Raw genomic sequence first — 23490 nt, 5'->3', positions numbered from 1 at the left:
GTGGGTGGGGCAGTGTTGGTGGAGGGGAGTCAGGAGGACTGAAGAGGCACCCAGTGCAGTTAGCTTCCCAGCCCCATGCTCTCTGGGGGTTGCTTGCCCTCCTGGAGAGACGAAGGCTGAAGAACACGGTCCATCTCAGCCCTGCAGTGTCCCCTGGGACAGCTCTGACCATGGTCGTACTTTCCCTCAGATCATCACGACACACTCATGCTACCTTGCATAGGAGGTCTCAGGAGGAGTCACCTGGGACTATAATGCTCCTTGCCCAGAACATCCATTCCTGATTAACTAAAAGCTCAGGTTTCTTAGGTAAGGGGGTTTGGACTATGAATCTTTGGGGAGCGATTAAAGGAAGGAACAAGAATGCATTTGGAAAGAGCTGCTTACCTATCAACTCTTAAGAAAACACCCTGAAATGGAGTTTGATCAATTCTCCCTCAGGGACCGGGGAGGGCCTCAGTTTAACCACTCCTGTGAGAAAGGATTTCATCCTATCTCTTGCGCAGATCTCCAGATAGGCCCAGCTCCCAGCTTCCCCTTGTGGGAAGCCCAGGCCCACTTGAGTTCTGCGGCTGCCCTGCACTCCAAAAAATAACCACCCTCTTCCATGGTTCCCTGTCCCAAGGATGTTTGCCAATCTTGATTATAAGGCCAATGTTAAGTCACGATTTAGTTCCACAATTAAATGACTGTTCATTCCGTTTGAGTTTCAAAGGGGAAAAAATACCTTAGAGGAAGCCACCCGCCACATTTTATAGATAAGGAATTCAGCTCAAGAAGTACCTCTCTGTTGGCTGTCTTTGTTAGCCTGTTTGCTGCGGTACAAAGACGAAGTTAATCCGTTAATTACGGAGGAGCTGAGTCCAGAACCACAGTAGCACATACTTTGTAAAAAAATAAACTTTAAGAACAGTTTTTGATTTACTGAAGTTACCACATACTTCTACACGTTAAACTGCTTCATCCTTCCTGTTACTGTTTTACTAACAGTGCTCTCTACAGCACACTGTCAAAATAATTTGTTTTCCATTTTATGGGCACTAAGTGCCTTATACGGATAAGAGTTTGGCCCAGGTTCCAGGAACAATTTGCTTGTTTTCTGAGGGGAAATGTTACAAAGAGCTACTGACGTACACAGGTTCTATGCCGAAGGTGGGAAGGGAATTTTATGTAAACTAGACCAATACAAACACAATCATAGTACGACTAGCTAACATTTACTGCACACTTACTGTGAATCAGGCATGATCTCAATTAATCCTCAAATCACCCCAATGAGGTAGTTGTTACCCCCATTTTCAAATGAGAAAAAATGAGGTTTGGAAAGGTCACGTAAAGACACACAGCGAATCAGCAGCTGGGTTGGGGTTCAAACTGCACAACTGAAACCAAGCAGGACCCTGTGGGGCTCCTGGGTACGAAGCCTTTCTGTGTCCCCCGTTTCTTGTTTGTAGGGAACAGCCTCCAGCCTCCATGACCTTCCCTGAGTGTCAAAGGGCAGATGCGAGCAATTGCTAATCAGGGAAGGGAGGGGATGCAGAGACAAAGGAGGAGACTACCTGCGGCCAGATTAAAGCAGTGCAGGCCCTGCACACACCCTGATTCTTATTAGCAACTCTGTCCTTGAACCGTTGCTATAAAACTCCTCACCAAATCCCCCCAGGTTGGGACACAGAGTTTCTGAGGGGCAGGAGTCTGCCGTGTCCGCCTTAAGCCTGCAAAGCAATAAAGCCATTCTTTTCTACTTCACCCAAAACTCTGTCTCCGAGATTCATTTTGGCACCAGTGTGCAGAGGCCGAGTTTTCGGCATCACAATCTGATGCCAGAGTTTGTGCCCTCCCATGGTTAGCTTGGTCTCTCCTCTGGTGTGCAATGATCTCTGTCTTCAATGGCAGCGTCTTGGTCCTAAACTGTTACCTGATTTGATAACTCGTTCATACGCCTATCCTACACAGTTATGGCACGTGCCTTGTAAAAATATGCATTCTTAATATCCATCACATGACCAGTTTGAGATAAATGTCAGTACTGGTGTGCAGATACGAATTCCCAAAGCTGGCAGACATATCTGCATATCCTTGACATTTACAGCATATTTCCAGTTACATTGAGCTTATAATAGTCCTTTATTTCCTCATGTATGGTTGACAGTATGACCTAGCAGTTACGTGCAAGGTTCTGAATTAGAGTGGCTGGGTTCAAAGCCTGGATCCACCATTTATTAACAAGTTAGCTAATGTCTCAGTGCCTCAGTTAACCCACGTGAAAAATCAGACTGTTAACCACAGTGCCTGTGTTACGGGCTTGTTGTAAGAGATAAAACAAGATCATACACATAAAGCTCTTGGCACAATCCCTAGCACGTAGTAAATGCTAAGAAAAGCCCATGGAGGTATAACTTTTGCACCTGCCATCGTGTGTATAAGCATTGCACACTCATCGCTAATGTAATAAGGGCCATCGAGCAGCAAGGGATGTCTGGTTGCACAGACACGTCATACATACACCAGGGAGTCCTATAAAAATCCACTTCGCACAGCGCTACACAGGCTGCATGTGTGAAACCCACGTGTCATTTCAGTAGCTCCCCACTCACAAAAAAAGACATGAATAAAGACGGAGGTCAACTTCATAGCTTAAAATACAGGTTTTTAAATTTTAAGGCCTGTGGAGAAGGGGGGAGGTGGAAAATGGTAACAATTGGAACGATTATGATCATGATCATGATCATGATCACTAGTGTGAACAGAACTCTCAGCGTCCAGCATCTCAGATTTCCGTACTTGCCTTTTCTAAGGGAACGAGAGAATGCTTGCTTCCTAACAATGGAATGGCTTTTGCCCGTTCAATTATCAGCTCCATCACACTCCACAGAAGTTAAAAGATGGCATTTGGGTCTTCTATTCAAGCGGGTGATCTTTCTATCCCTTTCATTACAGGAGAGGCAACTGGCAAAGTTAATGCAATGTACTGTAACTAATGCCTTGGAAATACCCCGAGCATGGCAATCTTAATCCACTTTGAAGGCTAACTGTACTCAGAATGTGAGGCTTTATATTAAGCTATATATTATAGTAAAATCAGCTGCAGGGGAAAATTCTCTTTGAACCAAAGAGAAACCATTTTTATTTATTTCTATAACTTACAAGACACTGATGCCAGAGGGAAAAACCGCAAACAAACCTCAACAATAAGATACCAAGTTAACCCTTGGCTGGGCTACAGCAATGGCAGCCGTGTGGATTTTGCACAAAGTCCATGTACGTGTGCATGATATCTGGAACCCTTATGGGCATCACGGAGCCAACAATTAACAGGGATTCTTAATAGGAAATACTTAAAACAAAACTCGAAGTCCAGTTTTACCAACAAAAAGCAAAATGGCAAAAGTTAGCGATTAAATGGTGACTAACAAGAAAGGACTCTTGCTCATCGTGCAAGTTCTGAGCTCCTCAGAGAGGACCCAGAAGAGGGAGAGCTCCACGCTTTCCCTCTGATCCCTCCTCAGGTGCTTCGTGGAACGTTCCATTCATTCCTGAATTTCAACAGACAAAACGGGATGTGCAAATGGTCCCTGAGTTCTTGTGGAAGTTTTCCAATGTCCCCTCACCACCACCACCACCACCCGTCCCATAATTACGTTTCCTCATGTTGGTCGATCAGTTCTCTATTCCAGACACATTCCCCCAGCGCAGCCACCAATGCGACGAGGGAAAGGCAGGAAAGATCACAGCAGAGTGCCCCATAGCTCTCATTTTGACAGTATATGTGCTTTGCTGCATTTCTCAAAGGTATGAGGGGTGATACCGAATAAAGAAGGAAGTGGAACTTTTCTCCATTGCTGGCTTGGAGGGCAGGAAACCACGTGTGTCCCACCTTCCAGTAAGGGTCCTTACCCTTAGGTGAACTCAGGGCAGACTGTGATATAATTGACGTTCTTTTGCAGGCAGGTAATACTCAAACTCAAGATGGATTCTGTCTAAAAACAATACTTATAAGGTAAGGAAGAGAATGGATACAGGTCTTTGAGTTTCTTAGCTTAAAAGACGAAGTCAGACAAAGTTATGGGGAAAATAGTATACTTAGGGAGTGGAGCTTTATATAATAGCACCAAGCTTTTGGAAAGCAACATGGAAAAATTTAGTTAGAGCCTAACACCTTTGCCCTTACATTCCTGCGCTTACCAGCTTTGTTATTTGGAGGAATAGGGTTTGGGAGTTAGGGAGACCTGAATACAAATCCTAGCTCTATATTCACTGCCTACGTGACTTAGCCAAGCTACTTACTTTTCTAGGTTTCACTTTCTCTTCTGTGCAAAAGGAGAAAAATAATACACACTTCCCGGGTTGTGAAATTAAGTGATACACTACAAGTAAAGTGCCTGGCACGTAATAGGCACTCAACAAATTGCTTTAGGTTTTGTTTCTCTTTTTTCAACAGTAATAAGAATTATTTCTTATGTAAGAGAGAATGTTTATTTAACAGTGAACAGTTGCCAATAACCAAAATATTAAAAACAGAATGACTAAGGAAATCATGGTATTTTCACTCAAAGGAGAAATGCAACTATTTAAAAATATAAACATACATCTACTATATATTTAATCACTTATGGTTATTTGCATAGATTTGTATATATTTGCTGGAAGTGGAAATATATTGCACATACACTAAAATGATAACATCGTGTTTGTGATTTTCTATATTGTACTAAGTGGTGTCATTATAGATTTCACTTGCTCATAATAATTGATTGTTTTTAAGGTAATAAAATATTTTTAATCTAAAAAATGTCAAAATTAAATTCATTCCTTAATTTAAAAAGAAGAAAATTAGGGATGTGCAGATGGTCCCTAGGTAGTTCTCAATCTCTGGCGAAATATAACTCAAGCCAGTAACGCCAAGCCCACACCTGCCACGTCAAGACTAAATAATAGCAGATCAGTTCCAGAGCTGACATGATTTCTAGAGATCTACCTGCTGCATTCCTAAAGGAAACCATCATCTGCCTTGTTTATTTGATTATTTGATGCCTGTTGCAGATATCTGTTATGCCTGCTGTACTCTAGGTACCATGCTAGGAGATAAATCTGTAAGTATCCTGCCCTTGAGGAGCATATAACCTACTAAAGAAGGTAAACTATCCAAATATTTAAATAGAAGGCCCTGGGAAAGTGCCCTAAGAGGTAGGCAAGGCACTTTAGGGATAGCATCCATTGTCTTAATAAACCACAGGTAGGCATGAAGGTGGAGATGTGTTTCACAGGTAAAAAAAAAAAAAAAAAAAATTAAACCTTGCCTGGAAGCCATTTAGCAACTAAGGGGCAGAGCAGGGGAACTTGAACTCTTGTCTTCCAACGACACACTCTCTGCTCTCATCACTTCTCACAGCCTCTCCCTACAGACAGTGATCTGGGAGTTCTCTTTGCCAGCATCTTCTCTCTAGGTCTTCCTTGTCTTCCTCAAACCCTGAGAAAGCATGTGATGTTCCAGCTCTCAAGAAGAGGCGATGGCTATGCTGCCTTTTAGGGATGTGGGATGCAGCTGCCACTGCCTGTTAGATCAAGGACGAGCAGCAGGGTGTTCCTGGGTCGGTGGAGGCCTGGGCGCTCAAGAGGCTTGAATCCCTGACGGTCTTAGAAGCGCAGATGGGGCATCTCAGGGGCATCTGGGCACAGCTGATTTAGCTCTAAAGTATTTGTTTCTGCTCTGTCTCAGTAGGAGGTTGGAGCAAAGAAGTCTCCTAGACCCTCATCTTCCTCCTTTTACGCCATCCTGATTCCCTCACTCCCCTTTTCCTCCTCCATTTCTTTCATTTCTCCCTTTGTCGGGAAGATTTCTTCCCCTCTCTTTTCGCCCATTTCTTCTTCTGCTTCTGTAAACTCCTTTTTTCCTTGTCCTCGAAGCTTCCGAAGGGTCTGGTCCCTGTCTTCATAATCACAGCTCTCCCACCTCGGCCTCCCTGAGCTTATTAGAATCAGAGATGTCCCGTGGGCGGTGGACATGGAGAACCCACTTGAAAAATCTCATCTTGAGACTCAATAATGCTAACTCCACCACAGTTCGAAACTAATTGAAACTCAGTGAGGGTAAGTCACGCACCTGTTATTGACCTCGAAAGACAGGGAAGAAGGCTAACTACCTATGGAGAAAAAAAGACTGTACATGCTCTAAATGTTTGTTGTGAGTTTTGTGGTTGTTGTTAATTTGTTCCTTGTGAACTCTATTTCCAGGCACCTAAGTCACCAACTTTGAAGGTCTCTCACAAGTAGATGTTAACAGGAAGCCTTACTAGCTGCAGGTAAAGGTCCTTGAGTTTGCAGCCAGGAGGTCATTAGGCTGTTACGGTAACTCAGCACTGACAGCCTGGACAAAGGGCATATTCTAAAAACCAAAGACAAATAAACAATTGACCATCAAGTCTCCTTCTCAGAAACTCTGGGTCTGGGTGTCAGGGCAAGAAAGGGCAGGCAAAACAGATAAGACCAGACAAGAGCCTGAGGGCCAGGTTAACAAAATAAAAACCCACATCTGTATAGCCCTTTGTAATTGAAACACTTCCACACAAATGAGCAATGTGATTTTTACAACACCCCAATAAAGGAAGGAGAATAGGTATAATGTTACTTTACAGACGAGAGGGCAGGATCAGAGAAATTATAGGACTTGCATGAGTCCCATAGTAAGAGGCAAAGGCGGGATTTCCAGCGGGCCCTTTCCAAATAACCATAATTATGGAAAGTGTTTACCTGGTACTTAGGTGGTAAGACAATGACAGGTTGGGGCTTCTTAATTCCCCTTCAAAGGTCTTTTCACTACCTAAAAATGCCTACGTCATCAAATTATGTAATCAAATTTCTTTTTCTCTGGCTTTTGGTAAAAATTATTCTAATCAGTGCTGCCTCCAGGCAAATAACAGATAAAATTAAAAAGAAGACAAAGACTATAGACCAGTTCAATCCTTACGCTATTACTTCTAGTCTTCTGAGACAGTGACTATCGCGCTTTATCTGGAGGTTATAGAAGCAGCGTTCTACTTTCGCCTGCAGTGGGCTTTCAACTAAAGAGGACCTCTAGTCTTCAGAGGTGTGGCCTAGAAGAAGCTCAAGAGCCTAAACTTGACCCGCTGGATCAGTGTTATTATTAGGAGGCAGGGTTATCCCTGCACGAATTCATGCTCAGCCATTTGGAGACAGTCCAAATCAGCCTAGCAGATTCCCTGTACATCCCAGTTACTGCACTTAATTATAAATGCTCATCACCCATCAATGCCTTCATGCATTGGTAATCCTGCCAAACTTTTTTAACGTGACCTATGGGCAATACCCACCCCCAAAAGAAGTCTGGGACAAGTGCGTCCCAGAATTCTTCCCTTGTTCCATTCTATTTTTAAGAAAGTAGTGAGCTATAACATGTCATCCATTTACACACTCAACTCATCCAAGTTATTGTGAAAAATAAAATCTGATCCCTTGGTTGGATAATTATTGACTTCTGGGTTCCAATACTATAGTTTTAACATAACCTAGACCCTGTGTCTACACCAAATAAGAGAGGTGGCAGGGAAGCTACGAACCACGCAAACAACCAGCTGTTAACACACAGCAAAGGGGCTAGCAAAATCCCCGTGGGGATTCTAGACCGGTGTAATGCCTCACAATATCATTCTCTTCCATCTCACTTAGTTTTCTATTAGTGTCCTGGCCTTTTCTGAGAGCAGCTGGGAAAACTTGGGTCCAGAAAGATTGGTCAGTCCTGCAAGTTTACAACAGCAAAACAGTGATTCCTGACTTAGGATTCACGATGAGCCTATACAGTCTGCTCCAACTGGTGTTTGAAAATTTAGCTATAATACCAAAGGCATTTCCTAAATCTCACTGACAGAGATCTATATTCTCTCATTTGAAAATGTCAAGATTATGATCCGCTCGCCTAGAAACTTCACCTCACTATAAGAAAACAGCCTTAGGACCTTGGATTCAGGACCATGTGAAACCACCTTGGGGGCAACAAACCCTTTGTCTGTCATTTATGGAAAAACCTAGCCTGTGAGGTCCTGGAGAGCAGAGGCTTTGCCTTGAAGGTTGGATTCACACAGTCTAGCTCAGTACTTGATACATAAAAGGATTCAATAGATACCTTTTGAATCAGTGAATGGACCTGCACGTTTAATTTTGGGAGATGAGAGAGAGGAGAATCAGCCAACTGACTGCTTATAGCCCTGGCGTTCAGGGGCTCTGAGGTGGCCGGGCATATTTTGAAAAGGTCATTTTACCAGCCTATAACTGCAGGCTAAAGTAGACGGGAATGGCGATCATTGGTGGTGTGGAAAAACAAGTTCTTACTGCCCCCTGGTGGTCAGGATGATTTCAGATTCCAAAGTCCTCTAGCACTCCTAGCACTGAATTTAAGCATCCTGGTAGCCAGGGGTCTGCAGGTTTCATTTACCCAACCCCTTCTCCAAACAGCAGAGTTCTCAGCTTAAAGGCCAGAAAGATGCCACCCCAATCCCAAAGTCCTCGAAGGAGGCTTTGCATCTCTATACTGAGAGAAGATGAATATGTCAAGCTGAAATTGAACATTTTAAAGTGAATTGCCTTTCAGTGAATGGTCTGTGGTTTCAAGAGCTCCTAGAAAAAAAGGAAAATATTCAAGGAAAATAATAGTTTCCTGTCTGGAACATTCAGATGTCTATCTATTTAAGATTAGCAGGTCAGGCCACCCTTCTGAGCAAAAAAGACATTCTGGAACCCTTTCAGACTTTGAACTGTTAGCATTCCGTGATTGCATTCCCACTTCATCGAAGGAGAAACTGAGGGTCCAAACCAACTTTTGGAAAAATGATAACTATCCTCTCAAGTCTACAGAAGTTTTCAGTTTTATTTTGTTTTATTTTAAATGTATGGTAAGTGAAAAAAAAAAACAAAACATAAACTGCTACAGAGGTTTCTAAGGCAGCATCACATGTGCAGGGAGTTTTGTGTTTTATCCCACTTGTTGCCTCGCCAGGACCTAGAGCACTGTCTGACTCATCAATACATATTTGGTGAATGAATGAATGAATGAAGCCTAAAGAGAAAGAGCTGTTTTTTAATGGAAATTATTGCTTGTTGGAGAGGATGTCATCTCTTTCCTTGAGAATCTTTAAAAACAGGTTGAATTCTCATTTACCTTAAAAATTATAGAATCTGACACTGGAAGGAACCTTAGAAATATCATCAGTTTAATTTCCTCATTTGGTTTCATTCATTCACTTCACAGATGAGGAAAATGAACGTCAGAGAGGTTAAACAACTCACCATAGGTCACACAGCAATTACATGGCAGACCCTACAGTGACTCCAAGTCTTCATTCCTGACACTTTCTAAAAGAGCAATGATGTTCAAAGTTTTTGGCTGTGACTTACAGTAAGAAATACATTGTGACCCAGTACACACCCACACGATTACACACACACAACACTAAAAATAGTTTCCTGAAACAATACTCACCTTCTCCCTGTAATAACGTACCCTGGTCTACTGTCTACTCTATTTCATTTTTTTTAATAATATTCTGATCACAACTCACTAAATTAATTTCACAACTTAAAATTTTAAAACATTATAACCTCTCAGGCTGAAGTCCTCCAGAATCTTCTTCCAAGGAGAAAAGAACTAGAGTGATCAGCTTCTTGGGACTCCTTGGCCCAAAGATCCCAGTTTTATGACTCAGTAGAGGCAGTAGTATCTCCCATCGTCAAGTTTCATTTCACTTCCAAGAATGCAGTCCAAGCAACCCTGCTCTCCAGCCAGGGTGAGTAACCACACTACTGTGTTTCAGGATACAGACCAGGGCCATTGGTAGCAGCTTTGTCCTTGTCCTTGACTAGCTCTCTAACCCACAAGTTAGCAGGGATTTGCGTCCTTACATAAAAGAGCATGTCCTTATCTCTGCTGCCGTCACTCTCCCCTAGCCTAGGAGCCTGGGGGGAGGGGGCGGAGAGGGGAGCAGGAATAAGAGGAGCCCGGAAGGGGAAGCGCAGGACAAGTAGGTGGGTCTGAGGTCATCAGCTACGTAAGTAGGTGTGAACAGACGGACTGCTAAACAATCTCCAGGAGCCAGGCAGCCTGCCCCCACCCGCGCACACGGTTCCACAGAGCCTCCTTCTCCTAAGCCCATTTGATCGTTTCCCCCCATCTCTTCCCCTGACGTCCTCTACCAAATATTCTCCCTCTCTCTCTCTCTCTCTCTCTCTCACACACACACTAAGATGCTAAGATCGTTCACATGGTGGGGAGATGGCTTCTCAGCTATTTCCCTTCTAACTGACAGGTTGGAACTTTCTCCTCTGACTTCCCACTTTCCCGCTGAGAGTCAGCAAGACGGGATTTGGCAGGGGGCTGCTTTGCAGCAGCCAGGGCAGAAAGCCTTCCCATAGCAACCTGGGCACAGTCCCATGACTCCCTGACACAGGTGGAATTTCCAGGGCTGGCAACTCACCCCCTCTCAGAAGCAGCGCACAAGCTGTAGGCTACCCCCCCTCCCTTTCCAGTGAGTCTCAACCTGGCTTCGGGCCGCCCAGTAGTGAAGGCAATGAGCCAGGAACGGTGCTGGACAATACTTCGAATATTTATTGGCCCTTTCAGATATCCTCAGACAGCTTTGGAGTCTACGGCTCCAGGTCTTGAGTTCTGCTCGTGAAAGGGGAAGATTAGAATGAACTGGGAGGCAGCAGAGCACTACCCAGCTCTGCCATCAATGTGCTGTGTGATGTTAAGTCAGTTACTTAACCTCTCTGGCTCTCAGTTACCTCATTTTTAACATGAGAGATTCAGTTTTCTAAAAAACGACTTCTCAACATTTCCTTATTATATTGCTATGCTTAAATAAAATTGTATCATCACTCTCATAGTATACAAATCCCAGATTCACAATGAAGACATGCATCTTTACCAAAATAAGTACAACGTAATTAGAAGTCTGTTTCTGGAATTGGACATTTTCCCCCAAAATGAGATTTTTTTAATTTAACCATTTTTTAAAAAACTGAAGTCTAGTTAATTTACAATGTTGTTTAGTTTCAGGTTACAGAAGTGATTCAATTATATATATTTATATAAACACACACACATATATACGTATATTCTTTTTTTCTATTTTAACATTTACTCTTTATGGTGTTGTATGAAGTACCACCTAATGCAAGTATGTACTGTACTAAAACACCCGTATTTCCAAATAACATTATGTGGTGTAGCCCACGGTCTCTGCAGAAGCATTGTGAGTAACCTGTGCCTTTACACTTTACAATCAATCCATTGCTGGCTGCTGTGCAAAGTATGATAACAGATGAAGAAAAAAAAAATAAAGCTAAGTATGAATACATTTTCCAAACATACACATACACAGCTTACAATGGAACCCCAATGGAAAGTCAAATGACCATATTTGATGTAGTACCTATAAAATGCAGACTCTGCAATAAAAAGCCAAAGGCACATAAAAGTATACTTTAACTTTAAAAATAACTTAGTTACAGTAATACTTTGCTTGTGTCTTACCAACATGTAGCTGACAGTCAAAATTTTGCAATATAGATATACTATATAGGGATATCTAAGAGCTACAAGCAAATCCCCGAAACCCATAAAGTTGTTCAAATGTGAAAACAGAGAAAAGTTCTAACACGGAAGAATTTGCTACGGTGAGCCCAAACAATATAATATAGAAAACAGCCTAGAAAAAAGGCGTGGGTGTTAAATAAATTTTGACTTCCTCGTGCTCAGAAAATGCCAGAGCCCTGTAAAGGTCCTTCATGTGACTGGCACAGCCCTTCATAAGTAGTGCCAGTCCTGGCCAAGCCAGATTTCTTACATGTCTGAAGGCCTGAAAACAAAAAATGTGAGCTGTACGTCAGCAGTGCCCGCCGAAAATGGGTTCTGACTCACTTCCTCTCTTTGCCAGGATAGGTGTTTTTGTTTCCTTCACTGTTTTTGCAAACAGGGCATATCAGGTAAAAACGTATTCTGTAGGAACGTCATTTTAGAAAACCCATCACGTGACAGCAAGTATAGCCAGCGAAGCTCTTCTCTTTGACTGTGGTTAGTTTTGTTTTGTTCTGGTTTTTGATACCTTTTATCCCAAAGGAAAAGAGCCGGCGGTGTCCTGTTACTTACTTTTATCCATGACATTCAGCACCTCATCCAGAAATGAGGGCCCAAGATCGAGCTGCAAGGAGAGGAGGGAACCCATGAGATCAGAGAGGGACTCCTCTGATTTAGTCTTTTCCTTGACGAGCTCGCACGGGGCGGAACGGTCAAACATGTCCTCCGCCGCCCAGTCGGGTACTGTTCGGAGAGGCTGCCCCTGCCCTGGCTGGACTGCGATGCGGACCCGCTGGACCCCCACGAGATGTCCCCCTGGTGGACCGTCCCGTTCTCCAACAGACTGCTTTTCTCCGGAGCCTTCTCCTCCATGACCTGCTCACAGCTAAGCCGGGGCAGCCTTCCCGGCCCTAAGGACTCCTGTTTGGAACTGAATGTCACCGGTGACAACAAGGGCAACATGAGCGCTTGGGGCCCTCTGACGGTTGGAAGGGAGATGGCGTTTTTGAGCACCGGGGAGGGCATTTCTGTGAACATGGAGTCGGAGGTACCGTTGGCCCGGAAGAACTCGTTATGCCCAGGGAACTGGCCCGTGCATGCTTTCTCCTCGTTTCCAGGTAGAAGCTCATTTCCTCGAAGAAAGGAAATGTCTCCAAAGACGTCGTGCTGGCCCTCTTTGCCGATGTGAACGGTGTGGCGGAGGTCTCCAAGGGAAGGGCTGATCGTATCCGGAGACAAGATGTCCCTCAGTTTAAATTTCTTTCCTTTCTTGTTATTGGCAGCTTTCAGGTACATTGGGGTCTTGGCTGGCATTTTGGAGTTTGAAGATGTCGATTTTGCAAAAGGGAAGAAGGGCCACTTTCTTCACAGATGTTACAGGTTTCCCAATATCCTTGTTGATAGGAGCGGTCACATCATTTTTCTCAAGTAGCTTCTGAAGTGGCTCTGAAACGAGATGGAGGTCTAAGAGGCCTTCCTGGACTTACAGCCAAGCAGGGGTTTCTGGAGAGCCGGTTACATCCGCCAGTCCCTTCCACAGCACGAGAAACCAGCGGCGCCAAGGATCCCAGCCGCTGACCCCGGGGCCGGGCGCCCGGCACCAACAGTCCCCGAGGGCGCACGCGGTCCCTGCCCGCCACGCGCAGCTCCAGCCGGGTCAGCCGGCGCGGCGCCTGCCTGCTCACAGCATTATGCACTCCGAGACAGCGTGAAGGCGCCCAAGGCCGGGGTCTCCGGACTCCTATACGTATATTCTTTTTCAGATTTTTTTCCATTATAGGTTGTTACAACATATCGAGTATAGTTCCCTGTGCTATACAGTAGGTCCTTGCTGTTTATCTATTTTATATATAATAGCGTGTATATGTTAATCCCAAACTCCTAATTTGGAGAGATTCAATTTTTTTTTGAATTTTATTTCATATATTTTTTATACAGCAGGTTCTTATTAGTTATCTATTTTATACATATTAGTGTATATATGTCAATCCCAATCTCCCAGTGCATCCCACCACCACCACCCCCCTGCCACTTTCCCCCCTTGGTGTCCATACATTTGTTCTCCACGTCTGTGTCTCTATTTCTCCCTGCAAACCAGTTCATCTGTACCATTTTTCTAGATTCCACATACATGCGTTAATATACAGTATCTGTTTTTAGAGAGATTCAATTTTTAAAACAACAAAAATTAATTGGTCACCTTCAATGGTCCCTTCAGTAGTTCAGGGAATTAATTCATTATCTTGAAAACTAGCAAATAAATGAAACAGTCAACATTTGTTGGGGTTTTTTCCCCCTATATCAACTACAACACTAGATAATCAAATCGTTGCCAAGGGGAAGCACCTCCTTTTTAAAGTATTCCAACAAATACATACAAAATAAATGATGGGAAATCACCATTTTGCAACCTCTGATGAATTGATGAATCTAGACAACGAGCATCAATGATTACTAAGGTCAATAAAAGAGAGACAGATGTTATGTGCTTCCCACCCACGAACTTGCCGAAAAGATCTACTCAGATCAAACCTAATCAGGTCAAACTTCTGGGTCCAGCAAGAAATTTGCAGGCAAAAAAGTGGACAGAGAACTGTTGAACTGCATTGCGAGTGTGCAGGCAGCACATTCCAGACTGCGAGGAACTCCACAGGCCATGTGCCCCGAGTTCCTCTCAAAATAAAGTGTAAGGAAAAGAAACTGACGAAAAGTGAACCTGGAGAGGAACAGGGACTCAGAAGACATGTCGACTTTTTAAAATGGAAAAGACTACACTAGCATGTCGAGAGAATTGTGGTCAAACGATAAAACTAAAAGGAAACACCAGAAAATTATGACAACAGGAGTCAGCAGGGCGATTACTTTCAGGGCAGGGAGAGTCTATGGTTGGATCAGGAGACAGCACTGAGGGGGCTGATGGAGTTCTATTGCTTGGCTGTCCTCCCCTGCATTTGTATTTTAATTCATAATAAGGTGATTTTCTTAAATGAGAGAGTAGAAAAACCACCTTTACTTCCTGACAGAGCTAGAAGGCTGGGTTCTGGAATTCTAAATCTGGAAAGTGACAGGTGTCATGATGACGAGGTTGGTTGTGGGACTGCTAAGCGGCAGGAGGCGGCGGGGGGGGGGCGGGCAGGAAGGCCAAGGATGTCCTGGCTGCAGAGCTGCGGAGACTTGGCCTTGACTCCTGACTGCCACTTCCTGGCTGGGACACCAGAAAACTCAGCTAACCTCTCTCATCTCATTTTCCTCATCTACTAAGTAGAGATAATAGTTCTTGCCTTGTCATTATGACAATCAAATAAGATAACTCATCAGCGCTCATAGCGCAGAATCTGGCGCACAGGAAGTACTCAATACGATCATCCTATTATTATTATTATTACTAGTACTACTACTACTATTGTTATTATCTATCTGATTATTAGGATGCCCCTAATGTGGACAGAAGTAAACCAGAAGGTGGATTTCTCCTTCAAAAAGGGAATACGAGAACATGGCCCCTTTGGGACACTAGTGACCGGGGCGGTTGTAGAAGGTGCAGCTTTGCTAGCCTTCCGCTGGCTCTCCCCAGTGTAACGTGTCCCCATTGGACATGCTCCCTCCTTGATTCACTCATCCTCTTCCCCATTAAGCACTCAACCAGGCTTCCACTCGAAGCCACTCTCATCAGAAGCCACGCTCATCAGTCTGATGGCTTCCTGTTCTTGCTGCTCTCCAGGGGGTGCGGAAACCCCAGGGCACCACTCACCGCGTCCATTAGTCACTGGAGCCACTTTGTGTGAGGAAGCCTCCGGGACAAGCAAACACCATGAGAGGCAGGAGAGCCTGGTGGCTACGGGCATGAGCTCTGCACAGGGCTGATGACCCACACCCGCCCCCGGGTTACCTTAAGGATGAAGTTCTGAGTGGACACACACAGCCTTTGGAATCTGGGGAACACCAGACCCTTGTCAGGAATTGCTGTGATGCCTCTGGCATCAGAATGGCCAGATGTTTCCTGCTCTCCTTACTTTAACTTCCTGGGCAGGGAAAGTAATAGATTCCTGTGCCATTTGGGGCTAGGCGTAGTCAGTCTTCCTTCACGTTATTATTCAGGCAATTTCCTCTTACCTGTGAGACCATGGGCAAGTTATTTAACCTCACTGTGCCCCCATTTCTTCATCTATAAAATCTACATAAGAGAATCTGCTTCATACGGTTGTCATGGAGAGTAACTGAATTAAAAAAGACAAATTGCTTTAAACAATGCCTGGCACGTGGTCTGTTAAAAAAAAGGCTCCGTTTCACAGTTTTCTGGATTCAAGTACAAGCTCTTTCCTTTATTAGTTCAATGACACTCGAGAAGTTGCCTCGCTTCTCCACGTCTCTGCAAATGGGGATAATAATAGTGCCATGCTTGCTGGATTGGCGTGAATATGAAATAGATAATGCAAAAAAGATCCTGGCTTACACAAAATATTTAATAAACATTAGATATTATTATCCTTATAATACCAGATAATAAGCAAAGTTTTGTTTTTTCCTCGCTATCCAAAGAGAGCAAAATGCACAAAATACTCCAACAAGGTACTGGGTAGAGATCCTCCAAAGCAAAGTCCTCATCTCCGGGCACTGAGATATTCTCGCACACCACGAAATGGCACTGCTGGGATCAAGGATAGGCAGGTCTCTCAGGATCCATCCCATCTCGGGGGACAGTAGAGCAGTGAGACACATGGTGTGGCACCTCTAAGCCACAGGAAAAGGGGATGGATAAAGGGGAACCAGCAAGCAGATTTTTCCACAGAAGGATGGTGAGTAAAGGGAGGAGGAGGGCACGGCAAAGAGGAGAGAGGCTTCCTTTCTACCATATGAGGTGCATTCATCAACCCAGCCTCATTGTTCCAAAGAACGACCGAACCATCATTACTGAGAAACAGCAGCTAGAGCCTACTGGGGTAACAGGATTCTCAGAGTCTTGATCTCTAGTTGCCTTTTCGTTCTGATACTTCATCTCTCAACAGTTCAGCAGGACAGAAAAAAAATGTGAGCGGGAAACCCTATTTCACAGATGGACTGCAGGCAGAAGAGAGAGAGAAACTTATCCAAGGTCAGAAACAACTTGGGTCTCTTCACCCGTTACCCAGCGCTCTCTGGCTGAGCACAGGTGTTCTCATCCTGGGCTACTCGTTGAAACCACCTGAGAAGCTCTGACAAGTACTGGTGCCCGGGTCTCCCTGACGGAGATTCTGATGAATTTGGTTTGATGTATTCGGTCTGGACATTGGGATTTCTAGACACTCCTCATTCAGTTCTAATGCACAGACAAGGATGAAAATTACTACTTGAACATATGTGATTTCGTGGATAATAAGTCAAATCCACACTTCACCCAGGGCAGCTCTGATATCTCCTCTGTCCTTTTGGGTAAGGCAGGCAGATAGGGAAAAGAAACAATGTAAAAATTAATTCCTTCCTTGAAAAATGAATCCAGGCATCTTTTGGTTATCTACCAAGAGGGGTGGTGCATCTGAAAACTTCAAAGGAGGGAAGGGTCCACTGTTTCCCTCTATACATTTCCAAAATTTTACTACTTAATTTCATTTGTGTTTCAGCTGAAAAAGAAAACCACTTTTAATAGAATAGCCCTTCCTTCATATGAAAATCAAGATTATCTTTCCATAAACTTTCTTTTCCAGAACCTGTTTGATTTCAATAAACTAAAATTTATTAAGGATCTACAATGTTCAATGGCTCATGCCACACTTATTGAGATTTTGCTAAATGAGTGTGACATAGATCTATACTCAAGGGATAATAAACTTGTAGGGAGGACAGGAAAGGTACACAGATAACTACCAGCAGAAAGTTATGCCAAGTGCATGGAAGTAATTAGGACAGCGCTTATCACACATAAGGTGCTCAGTCTTTATATGGGAAAAGAAGAACAGGAGGGGTGGTGGGAGGAATTGGGAGATTGGGATTCACATACATACACTATTGATACTATGTATAAAATAGACAACTAATGAGAACCTACTGTATAGCACAGGGAACTCTGCTCAATGCTTCGTGGTGACCTAAATGGGAAGGAGATCCAAAAAAGAGGGGATACATATAAACGTATAGCTGATTCACTTTGCAGTACAGCAGAAACTAACACAACATTGAAAAGTAACTATACACCAATAAAAATAAATTTTAAAAAAAAGAAGACAAGGAGAAAAGAAGAGAGGTGGGAAGAAGGACTGGAAGGACGGGAGAAGTAAAAATTTACTATGGATTTTTTGAGATGAAAGTCCATAATGTGTTGGGAGGGGGTTGCAATGGCAGCTTTGAGAAGAGGCTGGAGTCACGAGGTTTGGAAGTGGAGAGGCAATTCCATTCGGAGGGAACAGTACACACAAAAACAGGAATGTGCAAAGGCACGACTGTGTTTTTGTTTTTGGTTTTTTTAAATATTTATTTATTTGGCTGTGCTGGGTCTTAGTTGCAGCACACGGGATCCAGTTCCCTGACCAGTGATCGAACCCAGGCCCCCTGCATTGGGAGCGTGGAACCTTAAGCACTGGACCACCAGGGAAGGAAGGCATGACTATGTTTGGGAAACACAAAATGGTATGACTGGAGAGAGCAGAAGAAATATCAACACTGAGAGTAAGAGAGAAAGTGGTGAAAGAGAAAGCTGTTGCCGGTATGAAAGCAATGGACAGAATAAGGTTCTTATTCCTAACTGGGAGGCAACGGGATGAGAGCAAGTCCTGGTTTTCTCAAGACAGTATTCATTTACATCTCTGGTTCATGCATAATTACTAAGAACACCCTGCTTCACTATCAAAAGTGCTGTGGTTTGGATAATAAATTATATGATCATCTTAGCAACAAGAAACCTTTAAGCTCCTTTAAAAAACAGAGGGCAGAGAGATTGGTTCAAGATGGCAGAGTGGAGGGGCGTGTACTTGCTCCCTCTTGCGAGAGCACCAGAATCACAACTGAATGCTGGACAGTCATTGATGGGAAGACACTGGAACTCACCAGAGAGGATACCCCGTGTCCAGGGACAAGGGAGAGGCCACGGTGGGATGGTAGGAGGGACGCAATCACAATAAAATCGAGTCCCACGACTGCTGGGTGGGTGGCTCACACACTGGAGAACACATACCACAGAAGTGCACCCACTGGAGTGAAGGTTCTGAGCTCCACGTCGGGCTGCCCAACCTGGGGGTCTGGCGACAGGAGGAGTTCCTAGAGAGCCAGACTTGGGGGCTGGTGGGATTTGATTGCAGGACTTCGACAGGACTGCGGGAGGCAGAGACTCCACACTTGGAGGGCACACACAGGGTAGTGTGAGCATTGGGACCCAAGGGAAGGAGCAGTGACCCCAGGGGAGACTGAGCCAGACCTGCCTGCTGGTGTTGGAGGGTCTCCTGCAGAGGCAGGGGTGGCTGTGGCTCACCGTGGGGACAGGGACACTGGCAGCAGAAGTTCTGGGAAGTACTCCTAGGCGGGAGCCCACCCAGAGTCCACCATTAGCCCCACCAAAGAGCCGGGCATCCTCCAGTGCTGGGTTGCCTCAGGCCAAACAACCAATGGAGAGGGAACCCAGGCCCACCTATCAGCACACATGCAGATTAAAGTTTTACTGAGCTCTGCTCACCAGAGCAACACCCAGCTCTTCTTTCTCTAGAAGAAAAGGTGGGCAAAGAGGGAACCTAACTCAACATAATTAAGACGATATACAACAAACCCACAGCATATATCATTCTCAATGGTGAAAAACTGAAAGCATTTCCTCTAAGATCAGGAACAAGACAAGGATGTCCACTCTCGCCATTATTATTCAACATAGTTTTGGAAGTCCTGGTCACAGCAATCAGAGAAGAAAAAGAAATGAAAGGAATACAAATTGGAAAAGAAGAAGTAAAACAGTCACTGTTTGCAGATGACATGATACTATACATAGAGAATCCTAAAGATGCCACCAGAAAACTACTTGAGCTAATCAATGAATTTGGTAAAGTTGCAGGATACAAAATTAATGCACAGAAATCTCCTGCATTCCTATACACTAACAACGAAAGATCAGAAAGAGAAATTAAGGAAACAATCCCATTAACCAATGCAAGAAAAAGAATAAAATACCTAGGAATAAACCTACCTAATGAGGTAAAAGACCTGTACTCAGAAAACTATAAGACACTGATGAAAGAAATCAAAGATGACACAAACAGATGGAGAGATATACCATGTTCTTGGATTGGAAGAATCACTATTGTGAAGATGACTCTACTACCCAAAGCAATCTACAGATTCAGTGCAATCCCTATCAAATTACCAGTGGCAATTTTTACAGAACTAGAACAAAAAAATCTTAAAATTTGTATGGAGACACAAAAGACCCTGAATAGCCAAAGCAGTCTTGAGGGAAAAAAAGGAGCTGGAGGAATCAGACTCCCTGACTTCAGACTATACTACAAAGCTATAGTAATCAAGACAGTATGGTACTGGCAAAAAAAAAAGAAATATAGATCAATGGAACAGGATAGAAAGCCCAGAGATAAACCCACGCACCTGTGATCAACTAATCTATGACAAAGGAGGCAAGGATATACAATGGAGAAAAGACAGTCTCTTCAATAGGTGGTGCTGGGAAAACTGGACAGTTACATGTTAAAGAATGAAATTAGAACACTCCCTAACACCATACACAAAAATAAACTCAAAATGGATTAGAGACCTAAATATAAGACCGGACACTATAAAACTCAGAGGAAAACATAGGAAGAACACTCTATGATATAAATCACAGCAAGATCTTTTTTGATCCACCTCCTAGAGTAATGGAAATAAAAACAAAAATAAACAAATGGGACCTAGTGAAACTTAAAACCTTTTGCAAAGCAAAGGAAACTACAAACAAGACGAAAAGAGAGCCCTCAGAATGGGAGAAAATATTTGCAAACGAATCAACGGACAAAGGATTAATCTCCAAAATATAGAAACAGCTCATGCAGCTCAATATTAAAAAAACAAACAGCCCAATCCAAAAATGAGCAGAAGACCTAAACAGACATTTCTCCAAAGAAGACACACAGATGGCCTAGAAGCACATGAAAAGCTGCTCAACATCACTAATTATTAGAGAAATGCAAATCCAAACTACAATGAGGTAACATCTCATACTAGTTAGAATGAGCATCATCAGAAAATCTACAAACAACAAATGCTGGAGAGGGTGTGGAGAAAAGGGAACCCTCTTGTACTGTTGGTGGGAATGTAAATTGACACAGCCACTATGGAGAACAGTATGGAGGGTCCTTAAAAAACTAAAAATAGAATTACCATATGACCCAGCAATCCCACTCACTACTGGGCATATACTCAGAGAAAACCATAATTCAAAAAGACACATGCATCCCAATGTTCATTGCAGCACTATTTACAATAGCCAGGTCATAGAAGCAACCTAAATGCCCATCAACAGACAAATGGATAAAGAAGATGTGGTACATATATACAATGGAATATTACTCAGCCATAAAAAGGAACGAAATTGGGTCATTTGTAGAAACGTGGATGGATCTAGAGACTGTCATACAGAGTGAAGTCAGTCAGAAAGAGAAAAACAAATATCGTATATTAACGCATATATGTGGAACCTGGAAAAATGGTACAGATGAACCAGTCTGCAGGGCAGAAATAGAGACACAGACGTAGAGAACAAACGTATGGACACCAAGGGGGGAAATGGCGGGGGGGCGTGGTGGTGATGGGATGAATTGGGATATTGGGATTGACATATATATACTAATATGTATAAAATAGATAACTAATAAGAACCTGCGGTATAAAAAATAAATTAAATTTAAAAAAACACAAACAACAACAAAAAACAGAGGGCAAAGGAGTTGAATAGGGATGATATTATCAGAGTTGTATTTTACCAAGACTCACCAGGCACTTCTATGGGATTTATGCTCAGTAGGGAAAGAAATAAGATAGGGATGCGACGATCATTCAGAGGCAATAGCTTTATTCTACGCAAAAGTTAAAAGAGCCTCAACTGAGGCGGTGGCCAAATGTGGAAGGCAGCCTCTGAGCTAGCCCCACTGAGCCCCATCCTTCTGCCTGCATAGGGCTGACCTGTGTAACTAACAGGGTAGCACAGAAATGACGGAGTATGACTTCAGAGGCCAGCTCATAAAAGACACTGTGGCTTCCTTCCTGTTCTCTCCTTCTTGGATCCCTTGGTCTGGGAGAAGCCAGCTGCCATGCTGTAAAGACCCTCCAACAGCCCCATGAAAGGTTCATGTGAGAAGGAACTGAGATCTGTCACCTCCAGCACAACGTCACAAATCTGCCAGCCCTCTGTGTGAGCCAGCTTGGAACTGAACCCTCCAGCCCCAGCCAACACTTCAGATGACTACGGCCCCAGGTGCCATCTAAGTACAAACTCACGAGAGGTCCTCAGCCAAACCACCCTGCCAAGCTGCTCCTGATTTCCCGACCCACAGAAACTCTGAGATAAAAAATGTTTACTACCATTCTAACCTGCTAGGTTTTGGGTAATTTGTTATGCAGCAACAAACACTAGATCGTAAAAATAAAAAGGAAAGGGTAAACTTGAATTGCCTATGGAAACCTAGAGTAACTGGCATGTGAGTCCTCCCCCCAGTTCCTCCTTCAATTAACTGTGTGATGTTGAAGTTACTTCACATAGAAGAGTCTTGGTTTCCTCATCTGCAAAATAAGCAGGCCTGATCAATTACCTTCAGTGTCCCTTCCAGCATCCAAATTAAATGATCCCATTATTCTAAAAGCACCCTTATTAGTCGTGGAGCAGGGATTAGAAATTATCCCATTATCTGGAGGGCTCTCCATGTCTCTGACCTCATCCTGTTCAACCATCTTATCAACAACTGAATTGAAAATACAAAAGGCATTCTTGTCAAAATCAAAGATGATGGGAAGCTCTGAGGGAAAGCGATCACTCTGCTGAAGCAACATGCTTAAAAAATTTGAAATTCAGGAACAATGAACCAAGCATAACAAGACACAAAAATGTAACAGACTCACAGACAGCCTGTGAAGGTCTGAAAATTCATCCCTAGGAGCCTAAGAGTGTGGTAAGAGTAACATTCACTCTCAGTCAATCATGTGAACTGGTTGCCAAGGAATGAATATGCCTTTCTTTTGCTGAATTTATTCAATAATCATCCAGGCACGGTACTAGGCATTAGGGCTACAGCAATGACTAAGACACAAATTTAGACTACATTTATAGAATTACAGAACCTAAACATAAGGGAGAAGGGAACCCTATGCTCATCCTTGCTTGGTCAGATCATATTTGATCTATAGAAAAATCAGAGATTGGTCTGAGAAGAGTTAACCAGAATGGACATGGAACTCAAAGAAATCAGAATCAAACAACCTTTATCCAGTGGCTGCTCTGTGTGTCCTGTCCAGGGACAGTCTGTCCAGAGAGAAGAAAGGGTGGCTTAGGATAGAATCTTGCCGATCGCCAATACATAAAGGACACGCAGAAGAGGAGGATCTGCAAGGGGCTGCGTAGGAGCAGCAAGAGAAGTAGGAGAAAAATCTGGAAGCTAAAACAAAAATGTGTTTCCAAGGTCACAGGCATGTGATCTGGTGCTTGCCTCTTCATCCAGTCTCCTCTTCTACCCTTGTAACTCATTCATTCTAGCCCAACCACATGGGTCTTCCACTTGGTTCTCAAATACCCCACACTCTTTCCTAACTCTGGGTCACTCGTTGTCTTTGCCGTTCCCACTGTTTGACATGTTCTTCCCCCAGATCCAAGAATGGTCCAGTCTCTCACTTCATTCAGATCTCAGCTCAGATGCCACCTCCTCAGAGGGCTGACCCTGATTCTATCTTACCCTGTGTCTCACCCTGAT

General features: G+C 43.6%; 1 pseudogene; it reads right to left on the bottom strand.

The window, feature by feature from the left end:
- Positions 1–8877: 8877 nt before the first annotated feature.
- LOC137229746 (cdc42 effector protein 3-like) lies at positions 8878–13115 on the bottom strand (annotated as a pseudogene).
- Between the last annotated feature and the right edge of the window lie 10375 nt (positions 13116–23490).

The sequence above is a fragment of the Pseudorca crassidens genome, chromosome 9, assembly GCF_039906515.1.
Source record: "Pseudorca crassidens isolate mPseCra1 chromosome 9, mPseCra1.hap1, whole genome shotgun sequence".
NCBI classification, from domain to species: Eukaryota; Metazoa; Chordata; class Mammalia; order Artiodactyla; family Delphinidae; genus Pseudorca; species Pseudorca crassidens.
This window is presented reverse-complemented; position numbering and strand designations above follow the sequence as displayed.